Source organism: Leuciscus leuciscus (assembly GCF_965113295.1).
Source record: "Leuciscus leuciscus genome assembly, chromosome: 5".
Taxonomy (NCBI): Eukaryota; Metazoa; Chordata; class Actinopteri; order Cypriniformes; family Leuciscidae; genus Leuciscus; species Leuciscus leuciscus.
In genome coordinates, this window is record NC_138729.1 from 33894072 (window position 1) to 33920572 (window position 26501).

General features: G+C 41.9%; 1 protein-coding gene and 1 pseudogene across 3 annotated transcripts in view; one reads left to right on the forward strand and one right to left on the reverse strand.

The window, feature by feature from the left end:
• The window catches only part of LOC309499429 (uncharacterized protein), a 211653-nt gene that overhangs the window by 143747 nt on the left and 41405 nt on the right, over window positions 1-26501 (reverse strand). The gene's annotated exons all lie outside the window — the stretch shown is intronic.
• On the forward strand, window positions 1163-11557 carry LOC309499434 (myosin heavy chain, fast skeletal muscle-like; annotated as a pseudogene). Its single transcript, XR_014211795.1, has 38 exons — window positions 1163-1377; window positions 1496-1639; window positions 1745-1901; window positions 2010-2037; window positions 2209-2311; window positions 2477-2569; window positions 2692-2755; window positions 2849-2947; window positions 3026-3129; window positions 3212-3350; window positions 3575-3693; window positions 3783-3932; window positions 4019-4180; window positions 4273-4573; window positions 4683-4747; window positions 4838-4925; window positions 5023-5140; window positions 5223-5346; window positions 5453-5589; window positions 5678-5933; window positions 6024-6266; window positions 6374-6550; window positions 6636-6934; window positions 7017-7396; window positions 7472-7598; window positions 7801-7919; window positions 8000-8196; window positions 8280-8463; window positions 8569-8734; window positions 9220-9344; window positions 9460-9768; window positions 9900-10103; window positions 10186-10311; window positions 10407-10577; window positions 10659-10763; window positions 10888-10983; window positions 11109-11240; window positions 11461-11557. The product of XR_014211795.1 is annotated as a myosin heavy chain, fast skeletal muscle-like (transcript).

Below are 26501 nucleotides of genomic sequence, written 5' to 3' on the forward strand. Positions count from 1 at the left end.
TGACTGTGACTGAAAGGAATTTAACATCATCACTTATGCGTCTGTACTCAAAGTAATTGTGTTTTTTTTATTTATATTAATACATTGTAATGATTTTTTTTATTTATTTTTTTTATCCACAGTTAAAAAAGTGAACATTTCATCTGGTCTCAAGAACAAAAGGCAAGTGAGTTTATGATTCAGTGTGTGGATTAGGGCAGAAGAAAACAGTTGTTATAGTCTGTATTATAGACGAAAACTGGTGAAGCATGCTGTTTTTAAAAACCTATGTAATTTATTTACAAATAAATGTGTTTAAAATTTATTAGTAAGATGAATTTAAGGAAGGGGTCCCATTAAACCTTTATTTTGGTGCCAAATATAGCCTACCACCTATTGTATTCGCTTTTTTGTATTGTATTATGTTTTTCTTCTACCACTTTTGAGTCTATGAGAGCCCATAGAACCCCTTGTGGGAAAGTTATACAAATTTGGCCCAAATGCAGAGGACATTTGACACATTTATGTGCAGACTCTGTCTGAGGAAACAGAAAAAGAAGTGGGAAAGGGCCAATTGATGATGCTATAATAGAGCAAAACATGAAATTGGTTCAAACTACAGAACTGATGGTCTGATTAAATTCAAACTTGGGATGCAGTGTTGCTATAATAATCCATCATGAGATTTGCATAAATATAAATCATTAGAAAAGTTAATATAATGAAACCAAATCTGTGACAGAAATTTCTTAATATTTGTTAGGAAATATTTGTCTGTTTCATACATACTCATAGCAGGACGATGCACTCCGGCAGAGAGACCACAAGTGAGACTCATAGTCGGCAGTGAAAATTTCTGTATTGTCCTGAAACTTCATATATGCCACAATTCATATTGTACTTTATGTGCTATCCCCTGACACTAGCATTTCAATTTCATCACCAGAAAGACATATTCAATCGACATTTTTTGCCATTAATGGGCCCCTTACCTGCTTCTTGCTTGCTATTTAAATGTTTATCTAGTATTGTTTTATGTGTCTGTATTCATGTGTAAGCCTACACCTAGGAATATGCCTCTTTCCTAACACAATTCATGTGTTTTATATTTTGTGTGTCTTGCCTTTGTTGAATATTTATGAAATTTGTAATGGATAAGTTGATATTTTCTCTCTTTAGTAAGCCGCCACCATGAGTACAGACGCAGAGATGGAGATTTATGGCAAAGCTGCCATTTACCTTCGTAAGCCTGAGAGGGAGAGAATGGAGGCTCAGGCCAAACCGTTTGATGCCAAGACTGCCTGCTATGTGGTTGATCCCAAAGAGTTGTACCTCAAGGGAACAATCAAGAGCAAAGACGGTGGCAAAGTCACAGTTGTTTTGCTTGACACTAAGGAGGTAAATTTGAATTTCCATTTCATGTGAATTCATGAGCAATTTAATGAGCATCTGCTCATTAAATTACTTATTACATTGTTTTCTTTTATATCTAATATCTAATTGATCAAATTTATAGGAGAGAGTTGCTAAGGAAGAAGATGTCTACCCAATGAATCCTCCCAAGTATGACAAGATTGAGGACATGGCCATGATGACCCATCTCAATGAAGCCTCTGTGCTGTATAACCTCAAAGAGCGTTATGCTGCATGGATGATCTACGTAAGTTCTGAAACAACATAAAAAGCATTTAAGTAAATTTTTTCTGTGTTGTTGGACTCTGACCATGTCTCTGCTCATTTCTGACCATGTCTCTGCTCATTTCAGACCTACTCTGGACTCTTCTGCGCAACTGTGAACCCCTACAAGTGGCTCCCAGTGTATGATGCAGAAGTGGTGTCTGCCTACAGAGGCAAAAAGCGTATGGAGGCTCCACCACACATCTTCTCTGTCTCTGACAACGCATATCAGTTCATGCAGTGTGGTAAGACATTATGGGATTCAATTCTACAGAATTAATTAAGATGAAGTAGATGTTGCTGTTAATATAATAAATATTTACTGGACATTTTACAAAAATGTCAATCAACAGATAGAGAAAACTAGTCTGTCCTGATTACGTAAGTATTTTCATTTAATTTCAGACCATGACAAAAATTTAAAGTATAACATGGATGGAAAATTTATGGAGATATTTACAAAATAGAATTTAATATTGAACAAAGATTGAATATACTTTGAAAAGTCTACATGTCTTTCAAACTTCTGCCTTCTAATCTCTTATAAACCAGTGGAGAATCTGGTGCTGGAAAGACTGTGAACACGAAACGTGTCATCCAGTACTTTGCCACAGTTGCAGTGTCAGGTGTCAAGAAAGAGTCCAGTAAAATAAAGGTATGAGATACAAAACTATGTCATATATAATATTTTAAAAGATGATGATTTACACTCATCTCACAAACTATACGATATGTGAATTAGTGAAATGCCTATAAATTGTGTTTAGTCATGAAATAGAAAAACAATTGAAAATAAATGAAAACCCTTCAAACATCACAGGGCTCTCTTGAGGACCAGATCATTGCTGCCAACCCTCTGCTTGAGGCTTATGGTAATGCTAAGACTGTGAGAAATGACAACTCCTCTCGTTTTGTAAGTTAACCACTGTTTATTTACAGTACAGATGGTCAGTTGTGTTCAATTTTACTGTACATAGTTTTCTATAAAGAGATTATAATAATTATTTATGTATTATACTATTATGATTTAAACAGGGTAAATTCATCAGAATTCATTTCGGCGCCACTGGAAAACTGGCTAGTGCTGACATTGAGACATGTAGGTGGACATGATTTTATTGATCCATCCTGAACAGTTGTCTTTGTCTGTCACTCTTCAGATGATTGTGACTCAAGTACATTCTCTCAACAGATCTGCTGGAGAAGTCTCGAGTGTCATTCCAGCTTCCAGATGAGAGAGGCTACCACATCTTCTTCCAGATGATGACCAACCATAAGCCTGAGATTATTGGTAGGTGCACATTTCATTAATTCAATGTTTCAGATAATATTGTAAGATGCTCTTTCATAAATGCGGTGTATTTTACAGAAATGTCGCTCATCACCACCAACCCCTATGACTTCCCCATGTGCAGTCAGGGTCAGATCACAGTGGCCAGCATTGATGATAAAGCTGAGCTGGATGCTACTGATGTGAGTCATTGCTATTTGAATATTGACATATTCTATTTAAATATGGCAAATTATATATTTTATTATTCTCTGTAATTTACAGGATGCTATTGACATTCTTGGTTTCTCAAGTGAGGAGAAAATGTGCATCTACAAGTTCACTGGAGCGGTGCTTCATCATGGTAACATGAAGTTCAAGCAGAAGCAGCGTGAGGAGCAGGCTGAGCCTGATGGCACAGAGGGTGAGACTTGTGTTATCCTGGGCTTTGAAATCGTAACCATTGCACCGACTTTGCTGACAACAGAAACTGTGTATAAAATGTTTAGTATAAATATAAACTAGAAGCTGCATGCATATCAATGAATCTAAAAATGAAAGGGAAAGTACCTAGTGCCTGATTTATTATAATTTTACATAAAATACTCTATAGAGCAAAGATAATTTAATTAAAAATGTATTTAACAGAGGCTGACAAAATCGCCTACCTTCTGGGTTTGAACTCTGCTGATATGCTGAAGGGTTTGTGCTACCCCAGAGTCAAGGTCGGAAATGAGTATGTGACCAAAGGCCAGACCGTACCACAGGTATAGTAACATTAATACATATGTGTTTAACCTAAAATTCTGGCTAATTGCAGAAGCAGAATAAAATATCCATTCTATTCTACTTACAGGTGTACAACTCTGTTAGCGCCTTGGCCAAATCTATCTATGAGAGGATGTTCTTGTGGATGGTCATTCGTATCAACCAGATGTTGGACACAAAACAACAAAGAAATTTCTACATTGGTGTACTAGATATTGCTGGCTTTGAGATCTTTGATGTAAGAATGATTCTTTTCTCTTTTTATGTCAAAATGAATGATATTCAGAAGGTAGTAAATGTTTCTGTCATTTTTTTGTCCTCCAGTACAATAGCATGGAGCAGCTGTGCATCAACTTCACCAATGAGAAACTGCAACAGTTTTTCAACCACACCATGTTTGTACTGGAGCAAGAGGAGTACAAGAAGGAGGGCATTGTTTGGGAGTTCATTGACTTCGGCATGGACTTGGCTTCTTGCATTGAGAAGGTTATCAATGGTTTATGAATTTATTTATTTCCATTGATCCTATTCTCAAAATCTCCTATTTTTGATAATAAACAACATTCTTTTATAAACAGCCCATGGGTATTTTCTCCATCCTTGAAGAGGAGTGCATGTTCCCCAAGGCTTCAGACACTTCCTTCAAGAACAAGCTATATGACCAGCATCTTGGCAAGAACAAAGCTTTCGAGAAACCAAAGCCTGCCAAAGGCAAGGCTGAAGCCCACTTCTCCCTGGTTCACTACGCTGGAACTGTGGACTACAATATCACTGGCTGGTTGGACAAGAACAAGGATCCACTGAATGATTCTGTTCTGCAGCTGTACCAGAAGTCTTCTGTCAAACTGCTGGCTGCTCTCTACCCACCTGTTGTTGAGGGTAAAGAAAAAATCTATTTAACAAAACTTTGATTCAGTTTTAAACTTTCTTTCTTGTTTTTGCATTTATTTTGCAACTTCTAGTTTCCTTTGTATTTTTATCTCAATAGATACTACTAAAAAGGGAGGCAAGAAGAAGGGTGGCTCCATGCAGACTGTGTCCTCCCAGTTCAGGGTATGTATAGAGATGACATCACAGTAATATTGCTTCATTTTAGAAAAAAAAGAAATACAAAGCATGCCAACCTTTTTCTATTCTCCACAGGAGAACTTGGGCAAACTCATGACCAACTTGCGGAGCACTCACCCTCACTTTGTGCGTTGCCTGATTCCTAATGAGTCCAAGACTCCAGGTAAAGAGTATATATATAAAAAAACGTACAGATATTTTGGTTCTCAATATATATGAAGTTAATTTACCAAGTTTATGGTGTAAACTGTTCGTTTTAGGTCTCATGGAGAACTTCCTGGTTATCCACCAGCTGAGGTGTAACGGTGTTCTGGAGGGCATCATAATCTGCACAAAGGGCTTCCCCAGCAGAATCCAATATGGTGACTTTAAGCAGAGGTAAATGGGACCACATGAAAACAACATTTCCTAGGAGGCTCCTAATTAAAAGATATGAAGTATTTTGATACATTTTCCACAGATACAAGGTGCTGAATGCCGGTGTTATCCCAGATGGACAGTTTATGGATAACAAGAAGGCCAGTGAGAAACTCCTGGGATCCATCGACATTAATCATGACGACTACAGATTTGGACATACAAAGGTTCATTATTTAGCTTTACAAATTCCAAAGATTCAGTGATCATGGTCATTTTAGCTTATACAGTTTAAATCAATATATTTAGATTTACTGTTTTACATAAATTCAGGTGTTCTTCAAAGCTGGTCTTTTGGGTGTTCTTGAGGAGATGCGTGATGAGAAACTGGCTGCTCTGGTCACAATGACTCAGGCTCTCTGCCGTGGTTACCTGATGAGGAGGGAGTATGTGAAAATGACGGAGAGGAGGTGATTATTGTCATGAGTAAAGATGACATCAATGATAACTGTGCAAACTTAATGATGATTATGCCATTTAATGATGAATTATTCACAGGGAGGCGATTTACACCATCCAATACAACATCCGTTCATTCATGAATGTCAAACACTGGCCATGGATGAAGGTTTATTACAAGATTAAGCCTCTGCTTCAGAGTGCAGAGACTGAGAAGGAGCTGGCAAACATGAAAGAGGACTATGCAAAATGCAAAGAGGCTTTGGTTAAGGCTGAAGCCAAAAAGAAGGAGCTTGAAGAGAAGATGGTAGCACTGTTGCAAGAGAAAAATGATCTGCAGCTGCAAGTTGCATCTGTGAGTATATTTTATAATTAACTGAATTTTGGCTACATTAAAAATGAGCAAGGTTGTTTCCAATGAAATAGCAATCTATTTTACAAACAGGACTCTGAGAATCTCTCAGATGCTGAGGAGAGGTGTGAGGGTCTGATTAAAAGCAAAATCCAGCTTGAAGCTAAACTCAAAGAGACAACTGAGAGACTGGAGGATGAGGAAGAAATCAATGCTGAACTGACAGCCAAGAAGAGGAAACTGGAGGATGAGTGCTCTGAGCTGAAGAAAGACATTGATGACTTGGAGCTCACCTTGGCTAAAGTGGAGAAGGAGAAACATGCCACTGAGAATAAGGTCAGAGATTGAGTTGGTTTAAGATTAAATTTAATCTCTGTTTTATATATTGATATAGAATATGAATTGTAATATTTAAGCTTATTTGGAACAAAAAAATCCTACAGGTCAAGAACTTGACTGAGGAAATGGCAGCTCAGGATGAGAGCATTGCTAAGGTTACGAAGGAGAAGAAAGCCCTCCAAGAGGCACATCAGCAGACACTGGATGATCTTCAGGCCGAGGAGGACAAAGTCAACACCCTGACCAAATCCAAGACAAAGCTTGAGCAGCAAGTTGATGATGTGAGTTGATGTAAATTAATTATATTAATTCTTCAAATCAACTGTTTTCTGCTGTGAACATATTTTATATATCATTGTCCTGTAGCTTGAGGGTTCCCTTGAACAAGAGAAGAAGCTCCGCATGGACCTGGAGAGAACCAAGAGAAAGCTTGAAGGAGACCTGAAATTATCCCAAGAGTCCATCATGGACCTGGAGAATGACAAGCAGCAATCTGATGAGAAAATAAAAAAGTAATTAAAGCAGGAAATCTTTGAAAACATTGACATTTTTTATTGTTGTGTTATGTTTTTTGTTTTTTTTTACAAGTACTTGAAGATGACAAGAAAATTGAAGATGAACAATCTTTAGGTGCTCAACTCCAGAAGAAAATCAAGGAGCTTCAGGTATTTTGAGATTTTTCAAACATTACATCATTATGATCAAATACAGATAACCAAAAATCTAATTAACTACTTACCACCATAGGCCCGCATTGAGGAACTGGAGGAAGAGATCGAGGCTGAGCGTGCTGCTCGTGCCAAGGTTGAGAAGCAGAGAGCTGATCTCTCCAGGGAACTTGAGGAGATCAGTGAGAGGCTGGAGGAGCCACTGCTGCTCAGATCGAGATGAATAAGAAGCGTGAAGCTGAATTCCAGAAGCTGCGTCGTGATCTTGAAGAGTCCACCCTCCAGCATGAAGCTACTGCTGCTGCCCTCCGCAAGAAGCAGGCAGACAGTGTGGCCGAGCTGGGAGAGCAAATCGACAACCTGCAGCGTGTCAAGCAGAAGCTTGAGAAAGAGAAGAGCGAATTCAAAATGGAGATTGACGATCTTTCCAGCAACATGGAAGCTGTTGCCAAAGGAAAAGTAGGAAATTTTATGTTTAAAGAATACATAACATGTTGAAGTTTTTCAATTATCTAATGACTTTTGTATTTGCAGGCTAATCTTGAGAAGATGTGCCGCACACTTGAGGACCAACTTAGTGAAATAAAATCCAAGAATGATGAGAACATTCGCCAGTTAAATGACCTCAGTGCTCAAAGAGCAAGACTTCAAACTGAAAATGGTAACTAATGACAATCATGAATAAATTAATAGTATTCCAACAGCAACTTAGTGTGGTGTATTAAGATTATATATAGCACTGCATTTCTGACAGTCTTATCAGAAGAAAACACACTTATTTACATTTTGCTTTCAAGGAGTTTGTTTTGATAGTAACTGATAGAGACAGCACAATCTGACACAGTAAATCTAAATCTATACAGGTGAGTTTGGACGTCAGCTGGAGGAGAAGGAGGCTCTGGTTTCTCAGCTCACCAGAGGAAAACAAGCTTTCACTCAGCAAATCGAGGAGCTTAAGAGGCTTATTGAAGAGGAGGTTAAGGTAATACAGCATACTCAATTCATGAATTACTTTACTGTAGAGACAATAATACAATAATATTATGTGACTTTGTCCCTTAGGCTAAGAACGCACTGGCCCATGCTGTGCAATCAGCCCGTCATGACTGTGACCTGCTCCGTGAGCAGTTTGAGGAAGAGCAGGAGGCAAAGGCTGAGCTGCAGCGGGGAATGTCAAAGGCCAACAGTGAGGTTGCTCAGTGGAGAACCAAATATGAAACGGATGCCATCCAGCGCACTGAGGAGCTTGAAGAATCCAAGTATGTATATTATTGTATAATATTCCTAACTCTCACAGCTATTTTATAGATTAGAATTCAAAATAATGTGTATTACTTAACAGGAAGAAGCTGGCTCAGCGTCTGCAAGAGGCAGAGGAACAAGTTGAGGCCGTAAACTCCAAATGTGCATCTCTGGAGAAGACCAAACAGAGGCTCCAGGGTGAGGTGGAGGACCTCATGATCGATGTGGAGAGAGCCAATGGTTTGGCTGCCAACCTTGACAAGAAGCAGAGGAACTTCGACAAGGTAAACAGTTTTAGTCATATTATATTCTCTTTGTAAAGTATTGCTGGAATGGGCTTTGTTCAACATTTTTTAAACAAACTCTATCCTAAAATATCTCCACCAAAGGTCCTGGCAGAATGGAAGCAGAAATATGAGGAAGGTCAGGCCGAGCTGGAAGGTGCCCAGAAAGAGTCTCGTTCACTCAGCACTGAACTGTTCAAGATGAAGAACTCCTATGAGGAGAGCCTGGATCAGCTGGAGACCCTCAAGAGAGAGAACAAGAATCTGCAGCGTAAGAATGAAGCCATTAAATTAGAAAAAAACTTAAAGGGATTGTTCACCCAAATTCTTTTTGAAAATTCTTTTACTAATTGCTGACCCTCATGTCGTTCCAAACTCGTGAGACTTTTGTTCATATTCGAAACACAAATTAAGATCTATTTTATTAAATCTGACAGAGCTCAATTCACATGTATTAGTTTTTTGATCTCTTTATAACCTTTTTGAAGCATCAAAGAATCAATTGTGTAGCTGTCTATGGAGGGACAGAAAGCTTTCAAATTTCATCAAAAAGATCTTCATTTGTGTTCCAAAGATGAACAAAAGTCTTACAGGTTTGTAATGACATGAGGGTGAGTGAGTAATTAATTAATGATAACATTTTCATTTTTGGGTGAACTATCCCTTTAAATGTTCTAATTCTCAGTGAGTATTAAAAAGCACATATTATTAATGAATGTGCATTTTGATCCATATTATGTTTTTTTTTCTCTATAGAGGAGATTTCAGATCTGACAGAGCAGATAGGTGAGACTGGTAAGAGCATCCATGAGCTGGAAAAGGCCAAGAAGACAGTGGAAACTGAGAAGGCAGAGATTCAGACCGCCCTGGAAGAGGCTGAAGTGAGTATCTGGAGATCAATATGGAATTCTTGCTAGAACCACCATACAGTGTGGTATTCATCAATACACTGTGTATTTTCATTCTTATATATAAATGTTGTTTTATTTTTCATAGGGTACACTGGAGCATGAGGAGTCCAAGATTCTTCGAGTCCAGCTTGAGCTAAACCAGATCAAGGGAGAGATTGATAGGAAGCTTGCAGAGAAGGATGAGGAGATGGAGCAGATCAAGAGGAACAGCCAGAGAGTCATTGAATCCATGCAGGGCACTCTGGACTCTGAAGTCAGGAGCAGGAATGATGCCCTGAGAATCAAGAAGAAGATGGAGGGAGACCTTAATGAGATGGAGATTCAGCTGAGTCACGCCAATCGCCAGGCTGCTGAGGCCCAGAAACAGCTCAGGAATGTTCAGGGACAACTCAAGGTATGCATAGGAATTCTTCTTTTTGACTTTAGGATGTATTCATATATATTTTTTAATAATCTAACATATGGTAAGTACAGCCTAGCAGAAATCACATCGGAAGCTCATTCTACAGCTATTGTTATGTTCAGGATGCCAAACTGCACCTTGATGATGCCCAGAGAGGACAGGAAGACATGAAGGAGCAGGTGGCCATGGTGGAGCGCAGAAACACTCTGATGCAGTCTGAGATTGAGGAGCTGAGAGCTGCTCTGGAGCAGACAGAGAGAGGCCGCAAAGTGGCTGAACAAGAGCTGGTGGATATCAGTGAGCGTGCTGGGCTGCTGCACTCTCAGGTAAGGGCAAATTGTTTCCCTGAAATTAAGGGAATTGAGAGCATCATTCAAAATGTTCAAACTGTTGCTTTCCATTTTGTAGAACTCAAGTCTCCTGAACACCAAGAAGAAGCTTGAGGCTGACCTTGTTCAGGTCCAGAGTGAAGTTGATGACACTGTACAGGAAGCCAGAAATGCAGAGGAGAAGGCCAAGAAGGCCATCACTGATGTGAGAAACAGTAGCTGCCAAATGTTTAATAAGACGCTTACATACATTTTACATAAAAAATGTGGATCTAATGACATTCTGTATCAATGCAAAAGGCTGCAATGATGGCAGAAGAGCTGAAGAAGGAGCAGGACACCAGTTCTCACCTTGAGAGGATGAAGAAGAATCTGGAGGTCACAGTGAAGGACCTGCAGCACCGTCTGGATGAGGCTGAGAATCTGGCCATGAAGGGAGGAAAGAAACAACTCCAGAAGTTGGAGTCCAGAGTAAGCCTCTTTATAGTTATGATATGGGCAAGGTGAAGTATGTTATATTATGATTGGTTTGAATAAAAATATGTTCTTTAGGTCCGTGAGCTTGAGGCTGAAGTTGAAGCTGAGCAGAGACGTGGAGCTGATGCTGTTAAAGGTGTCCGCAAATATGAGAGGAGAGTGAAAGAGCTCACTTATCAGGTATGACCATATTCCTCACAAGTTTGTTCAGACAAAAGAGTCTGTATAATAGTGTATGTACTGACAATGCCTATTTTTAGTAAAGGATCAATGCTTAATTTTGTAAACATGTATTTTTTTGAAGACTGAAGAGGACAAGAAGAACATCACCAGACTCCAGGATTTGGTTGACAAACTGCAGCTGAAGGTCAAAGTCTACAAGAGGCAGGCTGAAGAGGCGGTATGTAAATCTAATAGAACATTTTGACACTGTAATTATTTATATTGAAATTCTAATTTGATGAAACGTGATAAATGAACCATATATATATATATATATATATATATATTATAAAAAAACTTTAGGAGGAGCAAGGCAATGTTCACCTGTCCAAGTTGAGGAAGGTGCAGCATGAGCTTGAGGAGGCTGAGGAGCGTGCTGACATTTCTGAGTCTCAGGTCAACAAGCTCAGAGCCAAGAGCCGTGATACTGGAAAGGTTAGACTAAGTAGATGATTTTTTTTTTGCATTATTTATTCAACTTGTTTATCCAAATACATGAACTACCTCTTAGAAGAAGTAGTGGAACTATAATAATTGCATTTTGCTGATGTTACATATCCTATATGACATTTGCACATCTGTATTCTCTTCATTATGTAAAGTGAAGAACATTTTTGTTAATAAGACTAATATTTAACTCTTCCTTCTTTCCCAGGCCAAAGAAGAATGAATCTTTAACACTTGAAAGGAGCATTTGCTGAAGTCATATAATATGAATGTTTATTGTAAAAGTACCTTTCTTAATAAACCTGTTTATTTCAGCAAATAATTAGCCTTTGTGTGATTTTTCAACAAGATACACTATTACAACACTAATATCTGATCTGTATGATTACATTAAACGTTATTATTTGCATCACAAGAATGCTGAGTATCAAGAGTGTCTTGAATCCAAATTTGAACTTTTAAAGGTTCCATAAAAGTTCAAAAGGTTTCATAAATTTTAATTCTCAGGTTTACTGAAAAGTTTCCACCCTGGACTGATGTTATTGACTATTGCAATATTCTGTGAACTAGCCTTCCAGTTAGCACATTTAAGCCTCTACAGATGATCCAGAGATCTAAAAAGTAAATATAATACCTGGAAAAAGCTATATGTAACCTATAACATTTATCATTTTCATTCTATTATATATATATATATATATATATATATATATATATATATATATATTTAATAATATAATTTAATTAATTTATAATATAATGTATGCATTTATAATATAAAACCCTATAATGAGCAAGCAACAAGATGTTTTTCTGAAATACAAAAATATGAGTGAATGACACGTGTGGAGTACTAATCACACAACTCTCCCACACCAAGCACTGAATGAGCCAAAGATGGCTCAGTCACATCCAGTCTATAATATCTCGTAAATGTTTGCGGTGATGCCCAGCTCGCTGCAGCACAAATGTCCTAAATAGAAACACCCTTGAACAGTGAGCTTGAAGCTTTAATTTAGAGTAGGGGTGACCCCGAATAGTCGAAGATTCGATGCTTCGATTGGAGGAGCCTGATTCGACTACCGATCTCACGGTCGAATCTTCGCAGAGGTGTTATGAAACGAGGATCATGCCACTTTGGCTATATGAGGGCGCTCAATGTCTGATTTCACATAGAACTAGCTTTTATGTAAATACGTTAATATTCAGCCTATTATGATAATGCTGTAGGCCTATATAAAAATGTGCAAAGACAGAAGCTTTTAATAAATATGTTTTAACGTGCGTGAATAAATCCAAACACCCCGTGACAGATTTAAGTTTCACTTTCGATCCGTGACCGACAGAGGAGCGTCTTCGCGGCAAGGATTTAAATCTTTAACAATGTCTGGGAAAAGAAAATCTAAAGTGTGGATGTACACGATTAGAAAGGATATTCTCCAAGGCTGGATTTAGCATCAGGAAAACCATGATCGCACTTCTGCCGGCCAACGTTAACAAGTTTCACGCATAGACTGGGTTTCACGTTAGAATGTATTTTATCCGCGCGCACAATTTGAAAAGACTCCAACGGACAGACAGAGTGAAAGACGTTCAGGATTTGTTCTCTCGATCAGGTAACTTACAAGTGATTTCAAAACTTTTCAGCCGGTTCTAATTTTATTTTTGGATGCTGTGAACATTTTTAGCTAAAAAGACTGCCTCTCCAGTTTAGCATTTATTGTTGTTTCTGCAGTTAAAAAGACAAAGTTGAAAATTCTGGCTACTATCGTTATTTTAATAATTTCTTTATTTTTATTTTTATTTATTAATCTGTCAGGGTTATCTAATCTAACTATTTGTGGCTTGTGTTTTGAATATATGTTCCCCTGCACTTTAGGCATTTTGCACACATTTGCTCCTCATCCTGTGACTTGATTCTGATTTATTTCGTTTTGTATTTTTATTTATTAGAAAGGTAGCCTATATTCTGTTCTAATTAAATTTAGTAAATTAATTGTTTATTTTCTCGGTGCATTGATGTTGTGCTGTAGGCTGGCCTGCTCGCACAGGTAATTTAGCCGATTTAATTTGATTTGCATGTGAAATGCAAATCTGCAGTGTGGCCTTTCTGGAGTTATTTATGTTATTTCTTAGTTTTATTGATCAAAAATGTTTTTATACATTTTCTTCTATATCTTTGTGTGATTTTCTGTACATCGCGGCTTTGAAACGTTAAAGCCCCGCCCCCAGCCCCACCCCCATACACATGATTCGACTATTAGTCGACTATAGGCAAGACATGACGATTCTGATTCGACTATGAAAATCCATAGTCGGGGACAGCCCTAATTTAGAGCTTACATTTTTGTGTCTTTGTAACACATTACAATCGCGTTTACCACTCAGTTAGAGAGTGGTAAAACTAAATGGGTCCCCCCTTATAATTGTCAGCACAAGAGACGAAGAGCGGACTGCTCTTTTGTAACAAACTCATCCTCTGCACATTGACTTTAGGAACAAACTCCGGATTAGTTTTCAATGTAACTTTCGATCCACCCACTAAAAACCGCATACAGTGAGAATGTACAGACAAAGCGTGTAATTCACTCACCCGCTTTGATGAAGTTCAATAGGGGGCTGGAAGAGCACATCCAGAACCACAGATAAATCCCAGGATGGGATCAGAGACTTAAGCCGCGTTTCCACCGAAATTACCCAGAACAATTTATACCAGGAACTTTTTTCCCAGGAACTTTTTTTGCCCCAGACCGGTTGCTTTCTGCGTTTACACCGCGGTCTAAAGTACCGGGAAGGTAAACTGCGCGCAACTGCTCCTCCCAGTCTGCGACGGACAGTAATCAGTTGCGCCACATTTATAAGTATGGAGGAGATTCAAACTGTGCTGCAGTTATGTATTGGTTTACTAACGAGGTAATTAACAAAACAAAATAGACGAGCACTGATACAAAAGCGTGTTCAGAAAGCTCATATGCGTATAAAATTAGACAACGTATGTTATCAGTTATTGTGAGATGGCTGAGACGAACGCGCAGAAAGTTTCCTCTTCCACAAATACCCTTAATAAAGCCTGAAACTCGTCGCCAGTCCACCAGTTTTTTTAAATTAAATTCCATATTTGCAGACAGACAACTCTTACTGCATGAAGCCACGACACGAACCGCAATAGATTTTTTTAAAAGGGAGGTTAAAAATAAATAAATGCTGCGTGGAATCATCCAACCAAAATGCGGCGTGAACATAACCAATCAGCTTGTGCAGCGCACAAGTCCCACCCCTTAAAGTTCCTGAACTTTGAAAAAGTACTACCTCATGAGCAGGGACTATCGGAGGGGGAAATATTTACCCGGAACTTCATTTAGACCCTGGTTCCTGCGGTGTAAACACATCGAGTACCAGCCCAAAGTTCCTAGTTCCTGGGGAAAGTTCCTGCGGTGGAAACGCGGCTTTAGTGACCGGAAGTAACCGTCTCGCCCCCTCATAAATCGTCTTACTGTATTAAGGGGTACTGGCTTATTGTTTCTGAATCCAGCCCCACATGACAAGCTGAGATGAACTTTTACTGTTGAAAAGACTCTTTATCTAATAGTTCCTGCAGAAAGCAGAAAACATCTGATACAGAGCATAAGAACGAAAGGATTCGTCTCTCTGCGCACCATCATTCAAAAACATCTCGGGTTACGACTGTAACTCTTGTTCCCTGAGGACAGGGAACGAGACACTGCGTCCTGAGACACTTTGGGGAACACCTCAGCATGACTGATGACTGAAGTTCTGTATAATCACTGCAATCGTATTGGCTGGCGACAGCCATGACGTCACTACTAGTGTGACCAGGAAGTTTAAAAGGGTGCCTAGAGAACATGTCATCCACTTCTTCATCTGAAGGGACTGTGCAGGCAGCCCGGAGGCATGGCGACGAGACGCAGTGTCTCGTTCCCTGGGCCCGTATCTATAAAACTTCTCAGAAATGCTCTTAAGAATAGTCTTACTGTGCGTTCACACCGGACGCAAATAGCGCGTCAAATTCGCGCCTGCCGCGTCTAGTTATACGCTTGACCACTTTGTGTTAATTCGCGCGTCAAGAGCGAAATTGACGCGTGTAAAAACAAAAGTTTGAAGCGAAATTTACGCGTGTCAGAGGCGAAATCCGGAGGCGAAAGTTTCGAAACCCGTTGGCGGCCATCTTTTTTAGATGTTTATCGAGCATTAGCATTAGCATTAATCGATAAGAGTCACCGCTCGTATATGCTCTGGAGCAGTGGTTCTAAACCCTGCTCCTGGAGGACCCCCAACACTGCACGTTTTCTTTGTCTCCCTAACCAAACACACCTGATTCAACTCATCAGCTCATTATCACATGGGTTAATGAGCTGATGAGTTGAATCAGGTGTGTTTGATTAGGGAGACAAAGAAAACGTGCAGTGTTGGGGGTCCTCCAGGAGCAGGGTTGAGAACCACTGCTCTGGAGAGCAGAAACAGCTGCGTAGGGGACATCGTCACTGTACTCGGGTCCACCAGACCCTCCGGAGGGTTTCAGGAGTTTCACAATTTGCTCCAGGAGTTAGGTTTGGTGGACCTAACGGTGAGGACGCTGACGAGGACAGCGTAGGCCGTATAAGGCCTCGGCCTCGAGTGGTCGCTGCCTGACGAGCCTGCACTCTACAGCCCAGCGCGAGGTTCACCCTTGCCCGCACCCACCTAATCTGTCATTTATTTTTGTTTTGATAATAAATGGAGCCAGCCTCCAAAAGTGAAACCTGTCCTGTGATTTCTTTTTTTTTTTTTTATACACTAAATTGTGTTTGTTGTCTTTACATTAGAATAATAATGTTTCATATAATCTAGAATAGATATGGAATAAATAACATCCAATACAAAATGAGTATCTCTCATATATTGAAATCGAGTTTTTATGTGAACGATTTGCTTTGCACACCAAGCATTTTAGTCTTATTACAAAATAATTTATTGAGGCCAAACATAAAACAACATTATAAACTGTCACTTCACCAAGTGACAGCAGCAAGCAGGCTCCTGATTGGTTAACGCGGCGCGAATTGACGCAGAAGTTCAGATTTTTCAACTCGGGCGGCAGACGCGAATTTGCGTCAAACGCGTGAATGCACAAAAAGCACTATATAAAATCATTCTCGCTTAACGCGGCAGATGCTCAATTCGCGCCATTCGCGCGAACGAGGCATATTCGCGTCTACCGCGTCGCGCTCTACGCCTCATGCATTCGCGCCGCAGGAATGTTTTATGCGCGTAAAGGCCAATTTATACTTCTGCGTCGGGTGCGCGTAGAAGGTACGGCGTAGCATACGCATTGACGTGTACCATACGTCGTACCCTTCGCCGTACCCTGACGCGCACCTCCTCAAAAATGTAACTACGCGTCACGGCGACGCGGACCGCAAGATCTGTGATTGGTCGGCTGGATAGCATCGCGTTTCCTCCTACGCATTTCCGGAATGATCTTCTGCACTCTGCACCGCCCGCCCGCCATTTTTAAATTCCGAAGATCAGTGAAGAGCCATGGAAATAGACCAAGTGACCGAGAGATTGCTTGAAGAAGTGCGGAAATACAGCTATCTGTATGACTCCTTCAGTCGCCATTGCTCGTAGAAACCTAAACTCAAAACAGCCGCGAGGAATGTAAACACAGTGGAACATTAAAACCCACCCGCGCCAACTAGCGTTTCGGCAGTGTAACTGCAGAGCAACACAGACATTCGCAGAAGTATAAATGCTCACGACGGCGTCGCCTACGACGTACCCTACGGCGTACACTCGACGCAGAAGTATAAATTGGCCTTAACGCGTCTTTGCATTGACTTAACATTGAAATCACTCGCGCCTGACGCGCTATTCGCGTCCGGTGTGAACGCATCATTAAGCTTTGACTTAAGTGACAAAAAATTATTAGTAAAAAGTAGGACTTCTCTAAGAGTAGGAGACTTTTATAAAGAAGCTAAAAGCAACTTTCAGTAAAGCCTTACCCCTCATTTACACTGCACACCAGGGGCGGAGCCAGACGATGTAAACATTCTGGGCTTAGCCCAAACCTAGGGGGGTCTGGGGGCAAACTCCCCCTGGGAGATTTTTTTCCCATTTACGTCAGCTAAATGCACTATTTTTCAGGCTGTTTGAGATAATAGAATGCCTAAAAATCTATACACTATCTGGGAAAATGATGATAGTTACTCAGTAAAAAAAAAAAAAAAAAAAAAAAAAAAAAAAAAAAAAAACACCCAGTAGAGCCTACAACCTACTTTGTATTTAATTGTTATCCAACTGTAGTGAATCCAAAACACCAAAAATGTTAAGGATGACTCATTTTCACCCCTGGCAACTAAAAAGAGGCAACCATTATCTGACTATTTTTAAATTATCCTGCCCTACATAGGTAAAATTGGAATTTGGTGTAAACATCATTACATCATATCATTACATTGTCAGCGGTTCGTCTGACGCTGCTTCTGAATCTCTCTCCGGCCGGGGAGGTTTACTGTTACTGTACGTTCACACCGCCGCCGACTTGAGCTTCCAAAGTTACCGGAAGTCATTCATTTTCAATGGAAGCTGGCTTCTCTCAGCTGCAAGGAGCGTCAAATCCATCGGCGTCGCGTTTTGGGCGTTTTGGGCATTTTGAGCATTTTGAGCGTTTTGAGCGTCAATCAGAAAGTTGAAAGTAGCTCAACTTTATGGTAATGAGCTATGACGCGGCTCAGCGACAAGCAGCATCAAAACGCCAGAAACCAATCAGAATATAGACGTCCTTCGCGCAACTTTGATATGTCCATATTAACTTCAGCCGGTTAGCCTGTAAGCTCGCTACGACGCTGGTGAAACATACAACAGCCCGCCAGTCCCTGATGACAACGACGAAGAAGAAGATTTATATTCTTCTTCGTTAACTTTTTATTGGCAGTTGGCAAACAAGCTGATGATGCGCGATGCATTACCGTCCGCGACGGTAGCTTTTGTTTCATTTTTTGCCGCTCCAGTCTGAGACTGAGAGGAAATGAAACAAAGTTTAAGTTATTTTTTAAAAAAACTAAAAGATTCGGGGCTTTTGACAAAACATTCGGGGCTTAAGCCCAATTAGCCACCCCCCCGCTCCGCCCCTGCTGCACACGTGTGCGGTGCATTACGTCTGCGACAAGGTTTTATTCCGTCCACAACGCGGTGCCAACTCACACCAGGAGCATTTCAGAAGCGGAGCGGCTGGATGCGCGAGACCACGTGATTTGCCTGTCCGACGTGGTTTTTCTTGATTTTTGGGTTTCTACCATACAGTCTATGGTTTTTACCAAGGATATTGGTGTGTAATACGTTTGGGAGTTTGCACATGGTGTTTATTTTGAATTTGACAATGTTTTTTTACTTTTATTTTGTATTTCCGGTGTGACTTGGACGCGCGTCCGTCAAAAATAGACTAGGTGCCTATATTTAGCGAAGCGGCACGGAGAGCCGCTTCTGGGAAGCTTCTGAAACGCGTCGCAGCCGGTGTAAACACAAGCATTGACTAGAATGGGCGCGATCAGCTCCGGTAGCCGTGTCACAGCCGTAATGCGCCGCAGACGTGTGCTGTGTAAATGAGGGGTTAAGCCTTGTTTATACTTGACGCGTCCGCACGAGCGCGAAGGTGTGCGCGGCAAAAATGACGTCATTGGGGTGTGGGCGGTCGTGCGCGTTGGGTTCGCAAGACCCAATTTCGCCTGCCGGTGTGCGCGACATTTTTTGTAACAACGCGCGCGGCGCCGCAACCGAAGATGAACGACTTCGAGCCGAATCTGGCCGAGCTCGAACTTCTCACCACACCGGCACCCAGTTTGCACGTCTAAATTAGTTGCTTACATTTAACAAATGAGCATACAATAGCATAAAAAAGTATTTTTAATGAACATAAAGGTCCATGTTAAATAAAAAGGTTCACGAAACTGAAACTTCGGGGAATGCGAGTTTTGAACTATTTGGACGATTGGCTGGTTCTAGCTCAGACTCGCTCAGAGCTCATAGAACACAGGACCATGTTATTCGAACAACTCGAGAACTTGGGTCTCAAAGTCAATTGGGCGAAGAGTTCACTGTCTCCCAATCAGAGAATATCTTTTCTGGGCACAGAACTGGACTCGCTGTCTATGACAGCTCAGCTATCGCCACAGCGCACACTGGACATTCAGCGCATGACGGAAACCTTCCGCTGCGGCGCTATAGTCCCGCTAAGAAAGTTTCAAAGGATGCTGGGTCTCATGGCCTCAGCATCCTCAGTACTCCAGCTGGGTCTGCTTCGCATGCGCCCACTGCAGTTCTGGTTAAAAGCGCGAGTGCCGCGACGAGCGTGGACCTCCGGTCTTTTTCGCCTCAAGGTCAATCAGAAATGCATCTCAGCCCTGAAACCTTGGAAAGCGATCGACTGGTACCAGTCAGGTGTAAGCCTGGGGACTTCCTCGAGTGTGAAGGTGGTGTCCACGGACGCCTCCACCTCGGGATGGGGAGCGCTGCTCGAGGGCAGACCGTTCTTTGGCCAGTGGTCAGAACGGGAAAAGCTTCTACACATAAACTGCTTGGAAATGATAGCAGTCGACAACGCGCTGAGGCGCTTTTGTCCCCAGATAGCAGGAGACCACGTCTTGGTCCGTTCAGACAACATGTCAGTGGTGGCCTATATAAATCGCCAGGCAGGTATCAGGTCCCGAAACCTTTACAGGCTGACGGAACGCCTCCTGGTCTGGGCTTAGCGCAATTTGCGCTCGCTGAGAGCAGCGCACGTGCCCGGCCACCTGAACGTGGGACCAGACAGACTGTCCAGGAACAATGTTCCAGCAGGAGAATGGTCCTTACACCCACAGACAGTCCAGCTGCTGTGGGAGACATTCAGCAGAGCGGAAGTAGACCTGTTTGCGTCTCAAGAAAACGCTCACTGTCCGAAGTTTTTCTCCAAGAGCATGGACGCGCTGGCCCACGTCTGGCCCCGCTGCCCGCTCTATGCTTTTCCTCCCGTCGCGCTCCTACCTCAGGTATTAGAGCGGATCAGGGAAAACGGATGCTCAGTGCTACTAGTAGCTCCGTTCTGGAAGAACCAGGCCTGGTTCCCAGTTCTGATGCAGCTGGCAAGCACTGCCCCATGGCCGATACCGGTGCCCGATCTGGCATCCTCGCCCGGAACTTTGGTCCCTACATGTGTGGGCCATCAATGGGTACCTGCTAGCCTCCCGGAGGGAGTGCTAAACACGATCACGCAGGCTAGAGCCCCCTCTACGAGACGGCTCTATTCCTCAAAATGGTCTGTGTTCTCTGGCTGGTGCACAGCCCGTGGCATATCCCCCCCAGATTGTGGGGTGATGGAGGTTCTTTCCTTCCTACAAGAGCTACTGGACGCGGCTATAGCAGCGTTTACTAAACCAACGCTTGGCCAGTCACTTGGAAGGAACGATCTGGTCATTCGCTTCCTTAGAGGACCTAAGAGGCTAAAACCTCCCAGACCTCCCTCAGTTCCCATATGGGACCTTTCCACGGTCTTGGAGGCCATGAAAGGTGCCGATCCAATCAGTGGATATCAAACACTTGTCTTTCAAGACAGTATTTATTCTGGCTCTCACTTCAGTGAAGCGTATTGGGGACTTGCAAGCGCTCTCAGTGAGCGCGACATGTATGGAGTTTGGGCCAAATGACTCGAAAGTCATACTCAAACCGAGGCACGGGTACGTTCCTAAATCCCTCAACACACCGTTCAGGTCTCAGGTGATTTCCCTGTCAGCCCTGCCGGTCTCTAACGAGGAGAAGGACGCCAGCCTCCTTTGCCCGGTCAGGGCATTAAGGGCTTATGTGTCTCGCTCATCTGTCTTCAGACAGACAGAGCAGCTCTTTGTCTCGTTCTACGGACATTCTAAGGGACTAGCCGTGTCGAAACAGAGCCTATCCAGATGGATAGTCGATGCTATAGCGCTGGCTTACGCCTCTAAGGGCCTGCAGTGCCCGTTAGGTGTTAGAGCGCACTCCACAAGAGGCATGGCCTCATCGTGGGCTTGGTCTAGTGGGATTGCCTTACAAGATATATGTATGGCGGCAGGCTGGGCCTCCCCGTCTACATTTGTAAGCTTTTATAACCTAGAGGTTCCCGCTTTACAGGCTAAGCTGCTTTCGGTCTGTTAAATCGGTATTGTCTGCCCCGATGTTTTCGGCCCAGAATACTGAAACTGCTTGAGCAACGCTCGCTGATCGATCGTGCAGCTCTATGGGCAGTGTGTAAGACCCATAATATTCACCAGACTAGGCCGAGTTTTCGCCCTGGCTGTGTGTGAAACACTATTGATATAATCAGAATCAGAATCAGAATGAGCTTTATACGCCAAGTGTGCACAAACACACAAGGAATTTTTTGTGGTTTTTACAGGAGCTCTTGGTACATACATACATATATGACATTAGAACAGGCATTTAAATGAGAACATAAATAAATAGAATAAACAATAATAATAGTTCTAGTATACATCTGAAACAGAAGACTTATGTACAGATTTGTGCATTGTGTGTACAGCTCTATAAATAAAATGTGTATATGTATTTACACAAAAAAAAAAAACTCTTGCTTCTCTCTCAAGTACTGAATGAATTATACAGCAGGTGTTAATTGCTGTTTTAGCGGTTTAAGCTGGAGATAGCATGGGGGAAAAAACTGTTTTTGTGCCTAGATGTTCTAGTGCGCAGAGATCTGTAACGTCTGCCTGACGGCAGAAGTGCAAACAGGTTGTGGCCAGGGTGGGAGGGGTCTGTGATGATGTTCCCTGCCCGTTTCTTCACTCTGGCATTGTACAAGTCCTGAAGGTTGGGGAGGTGTACACCAATGATCCTTTCAGCTGTCCTAACAGTCCGTTGTAGTCTTCTTATATCTGATATGCTGGCTGACCCAAACCAGACAGTTATAGAAGTGCACAGAACCGACTCAATAACAGCTGAGTAAAACTGAGTCATCTGCGCTTGTGGTAGGTTGAACTTTTTCAGTTGACGAAGGAAGTACAACCTCTGTTGGGCCTTTGTGATTGAGTCAATGTGATTGTCCCACTTCAGGTCCTGGGAGATGGTAGTGCCCAGGAACATGAATGACTCCACTGCTGTCACAGTGCTGTCCATGATGGTGAGAGGGGGGAGTGCAGGGGGGTTTCTCCTAAAGTCCACTATCATCTCCACAGTTTTGAGCGTGTTCAGCTCCAGGTTGTTATGACTGCACCAGACAGCCAGCTGTTCAACCTCTTGTCTGTAAGCAGACTCGTCACCGTCCTGGATGAGGCCAATGACTGTGGTGTCGTCTGCAAACTTCAGGAGCTTGACGGAGGAGTCTTTGGAGGTGCAGTCATTTGTGTAGAGAGAGAAAAGCAGTGGGGAGAGAACGCACCCCTGGGGGGCACCAGTGCTGATGGTGAGGGTCCGAAATGTGACTTTTCCCAGCCTCACTAGCTGCTGCCGGTCTGTCAGGAAGCTGATGATCCACTGACAGATGGAGGAGGGCACAGAGAGCTGGGTTAGTTTAGGAGGGTATCCGGGACGATTGTGTTGAAAGTGGAGCTGAAGTCCACAAACAGGATCCTTGCATAAGTCCCTGGTTTGTCCAGATGTTGGAGGATGTAGAGCAGTCCCATGTTGACTGCATCATCCACAGACCTGTTTGCTCGATAAGCAAACTGCAGGGGATCCAGCAAGGGTCCAGTGAGGTCCTTCAGGTAGGCCAGCACCAGTCTCTCAAATGACTTCATGACCACAGATGTCAAAGCAACAGGTCTGTAATCGTTAAGTCCAGAGATTTTAGGTTTATTGGGTACCGGGATGATGGTGGAGTGTTTGAAGCAGGAGGGGACTTCACACAGCTCCAGTGATCTGTTGAAAATCAGTGTGAAAATGGATGACAGCTGGACAGCGCAGGCTTTGAGACAGGCTGGTGAGACACCGTCTGGGCCTTTGGCTTTCCTTATCTTCTGTTTCCTGAAGACTCTGCATACATGCCCCTCACTGATCTGAGGTGCAGACTGAGAAGCAGTAGGGGGAGGGAGGGGGGTGTTGATGGTTGTGTGTAGAGACGGTCAGAGCGGGTGTGGGGTGTGAGAGCAGGCTTTTCAAATCTACTGTAAAATACATTGAGATCGTCGGCCAGTCGTTGATTCTCAGCAGTGTTGGGGGATGGTGTCTTGTAGCTGGTGATGGCTTTCAGGCCTTTCCACACTGATGCAGGGTCGTTAGCTGAAAACTGGCTTTTCAGCTTTTCAGAGGAACTCCTCTTAGCTTCTCTGATCTCCTTTGTCAGTGTGTATTTGGCCTGTTTGTACAAGGCTCTGTCCCCACTCCTGTAGGCATCCTCTTTGGCCTGACGAAGATGTTTTAGTTTTGCAGTGAACCATGGCTTATCGTTGTTATATGTTAAAAAAGTCCTAGTGGGGACACACATGTCCTCACAGAAGCTGATGTAAGAGGTCACAGTGTCAGTGAGCTCATCCAGATCATAATTGCTCCTTACAGGATGCTATTTATTATAGGAATGATGCTATTCTAGCCCCTCTTCCTGGACTCTCTGTGAGTCCCATGATGATAATGTGCTATATGGGCCCCGGGCACCTGCCCTTGGGACTTTGGTACTGGATCTCATCACGCACGGCGTTTTACACTGTGTTCCCCATAGCGTAAGATATTACGCAGTACGAGAGAACCTCTCGTAAGAGAACGTACTCGGTTACTAGCGTAACCTCGGTTCTCTCTAGAGAGGAAACGAGTACTGCGTATCTTGCCGTGCCTGCAACACGCTCTGGTTCACTCCGGCGATGAAAACCAGCTATACCAGCCTCTCGAGCTACATTTATAGCCCAAGGCCACACCCGTTTCGGCAGGACGTGACGCAGTGGGCGCGAAGCGCCCTCATTGGAGCTGACGTCACGACGGGGCCTTTCGATAGGCTGCTGCAGTTGCCGCAGAGCAGCTAATAGGCGCGCGAGCTGTTTCACCTATGTCTGCTTGCTGCCGCAACGCGTTTTACATTATTCCAAAATTAAGGATAATTTTTGGCTTCAGTATCTCACGGAAAAGAGATTTCCCCATAGCGTAAGATATTATGCAGTACTCGTTCCCTCTCTAGAGAGAACCGAGGTTACGTTAGTAACCGAGTACGTTTTCCGTAATTTTGACAGACAATAAATATTGTGTTTCCTGCTTTAGAAGCATTCCAGTAAACACTGCTCATAAAATCAGAAGTGAAAAGGGTAGACAATTATATTTGAATACATCTGTGAAAACAAACCTGGAAGGAGATGTGAGGAGTTGTGGAGAAAATCAAGAGATTCTTAGTGCATTCCAGTGAATTATTCATGGATATATCATAAATCGGGGGAGCAGACCACAAATGCGCAGTATATGTTGTCTTTATTCATACTGTTACAGTGGAATACAAAATAAAAAAAAATAAAAGAGCTCTTTCCATAGATATTCTTGTTACATGTCATCCTCAACTGACAGATAAAGATTATTTGTAGCACAACCTTATCCCCTTAAGCACTGAAGGCATTTTTAGAGTTGTTTTGTCTGAGTGACACACACAAAACTAAAGACTCATAACTCCAAAACTATAACAAGGAGAGTCAAAAGGTAGGTATCGTTTGATAGAACATTTTTCAATTAAAAAAAATAAATAAATTACATTACATTTAGACATTCTCCTGCCGAGAAACTGCTGATAAATACAAAAAAATATATCAAATTTTTATTATGATTTTGCATATCTCTCTTGTTTGACATGCAATAACTCGGGAAGGAAATACGGTAGGGGAAAAAATCTTTTTTGGGGAAGTTCCCCTAAATGTGAGCTGCATCTGGATCAATTTTTTTGGTGATTGGATAAAGTAATCAAAAGTTACAGCATTTGGAACCAAGATAGCCTTTTTGTTGAGTGCTTGACGCCCCCTCATAGGGATTTTTTAAATTGTTTCACCATGAAGAATATCTTGTCATAAAAGCAATAGATTAAGTTAATTTTGGGCTCATTTTAATTGTAATAATATTGTGTAAAAAATAAAGTGTTTTTGAATGTTTCATGAGATGTATGATGTTTTTGACACATTGCAGTACATAGTACAAAAAAGTATTTTATAGATTATAAAAACAAAAAAATCTATTTATCAGCAAATAACTCGGCAATACTTGGGAGTTTTTCAAATTGGCTACATTCACTCTAAAGTTCAGACTCTAAGCTTTCAAATGACACCAATTTTGTGTTAATAAAGGCAATATTTTTGAAAAATATAATAATGCATATTTTCGCAGCTAGGTGGCACTCTGGTTTAGGGCACTCGTTCTGAGTTGATCGAAGTGGTTGGATGCTTTAAAAAGCTGAGATTCTAAGCTTTAAGATGATACATATTTTTTGTTATTCCACGTTTGAAAATGAGCACGCACGGTTCCGGGAAAATTGGAAAACACTTTGCACCCCGGAAGGATGAGAGACTTGTTTATTAGCCAAGTATGCATAACTTCGTAAGGAATATCTCGTGATCAAAGCAATGGATTATGGTGTGTTTGGGCTCTTTGTAATCGTGAGAATCTGCTGTCAATAAAATTGTTCGAATTCTCACAATCCATGCATGTTTCATTGAGTTATGAGCTGAAACGTCACATCAAAAAAACATAGCATCACTGCTATTGCTACTTCCTCGGTGCGTCTGTGGTATTTTTTGTGTTAGAACGCCATGAGGAATATCTTTAGATCTGCGTGATGGATTATGGTGAGTTTGGACTCTTTTTAATCTTAACAAATTGCTGTAAATAATGATGTGCCATTTTCCACAATTGACGCATGCTTCATTGAGTTATGAGTTAAAACGCGACATAAGTGCTACATCTATAATAAATGGTCTATGCGCGCCGGTGGGGGTTCGTGTGTTGCAACTCCATGAGGAATATCTTTAGATCAGAGTGATGGATTTTGCTGAGTTTGGGCTCTTTTTAATCGTGCAAGTCTGCTGAAAATATTATATAATAATATTATACATTTTCTACGATCTGTGCATGCTTCGTGAAGTTATAAGTGAAAACCAAACGCGAGTGCTTCATGAGTATATACTAGGATAGGCGCGTCTGAGGTATTTTTAGTGTTAGAACGCCATGAGGAAATATCTTTAGATCTGATTGATGGAATATATTGAGTTTGGGTTCTTTTTAATCGTGAGCTCCTGCTGTAAATAACGACGTGTCATTTTTCATGATCGA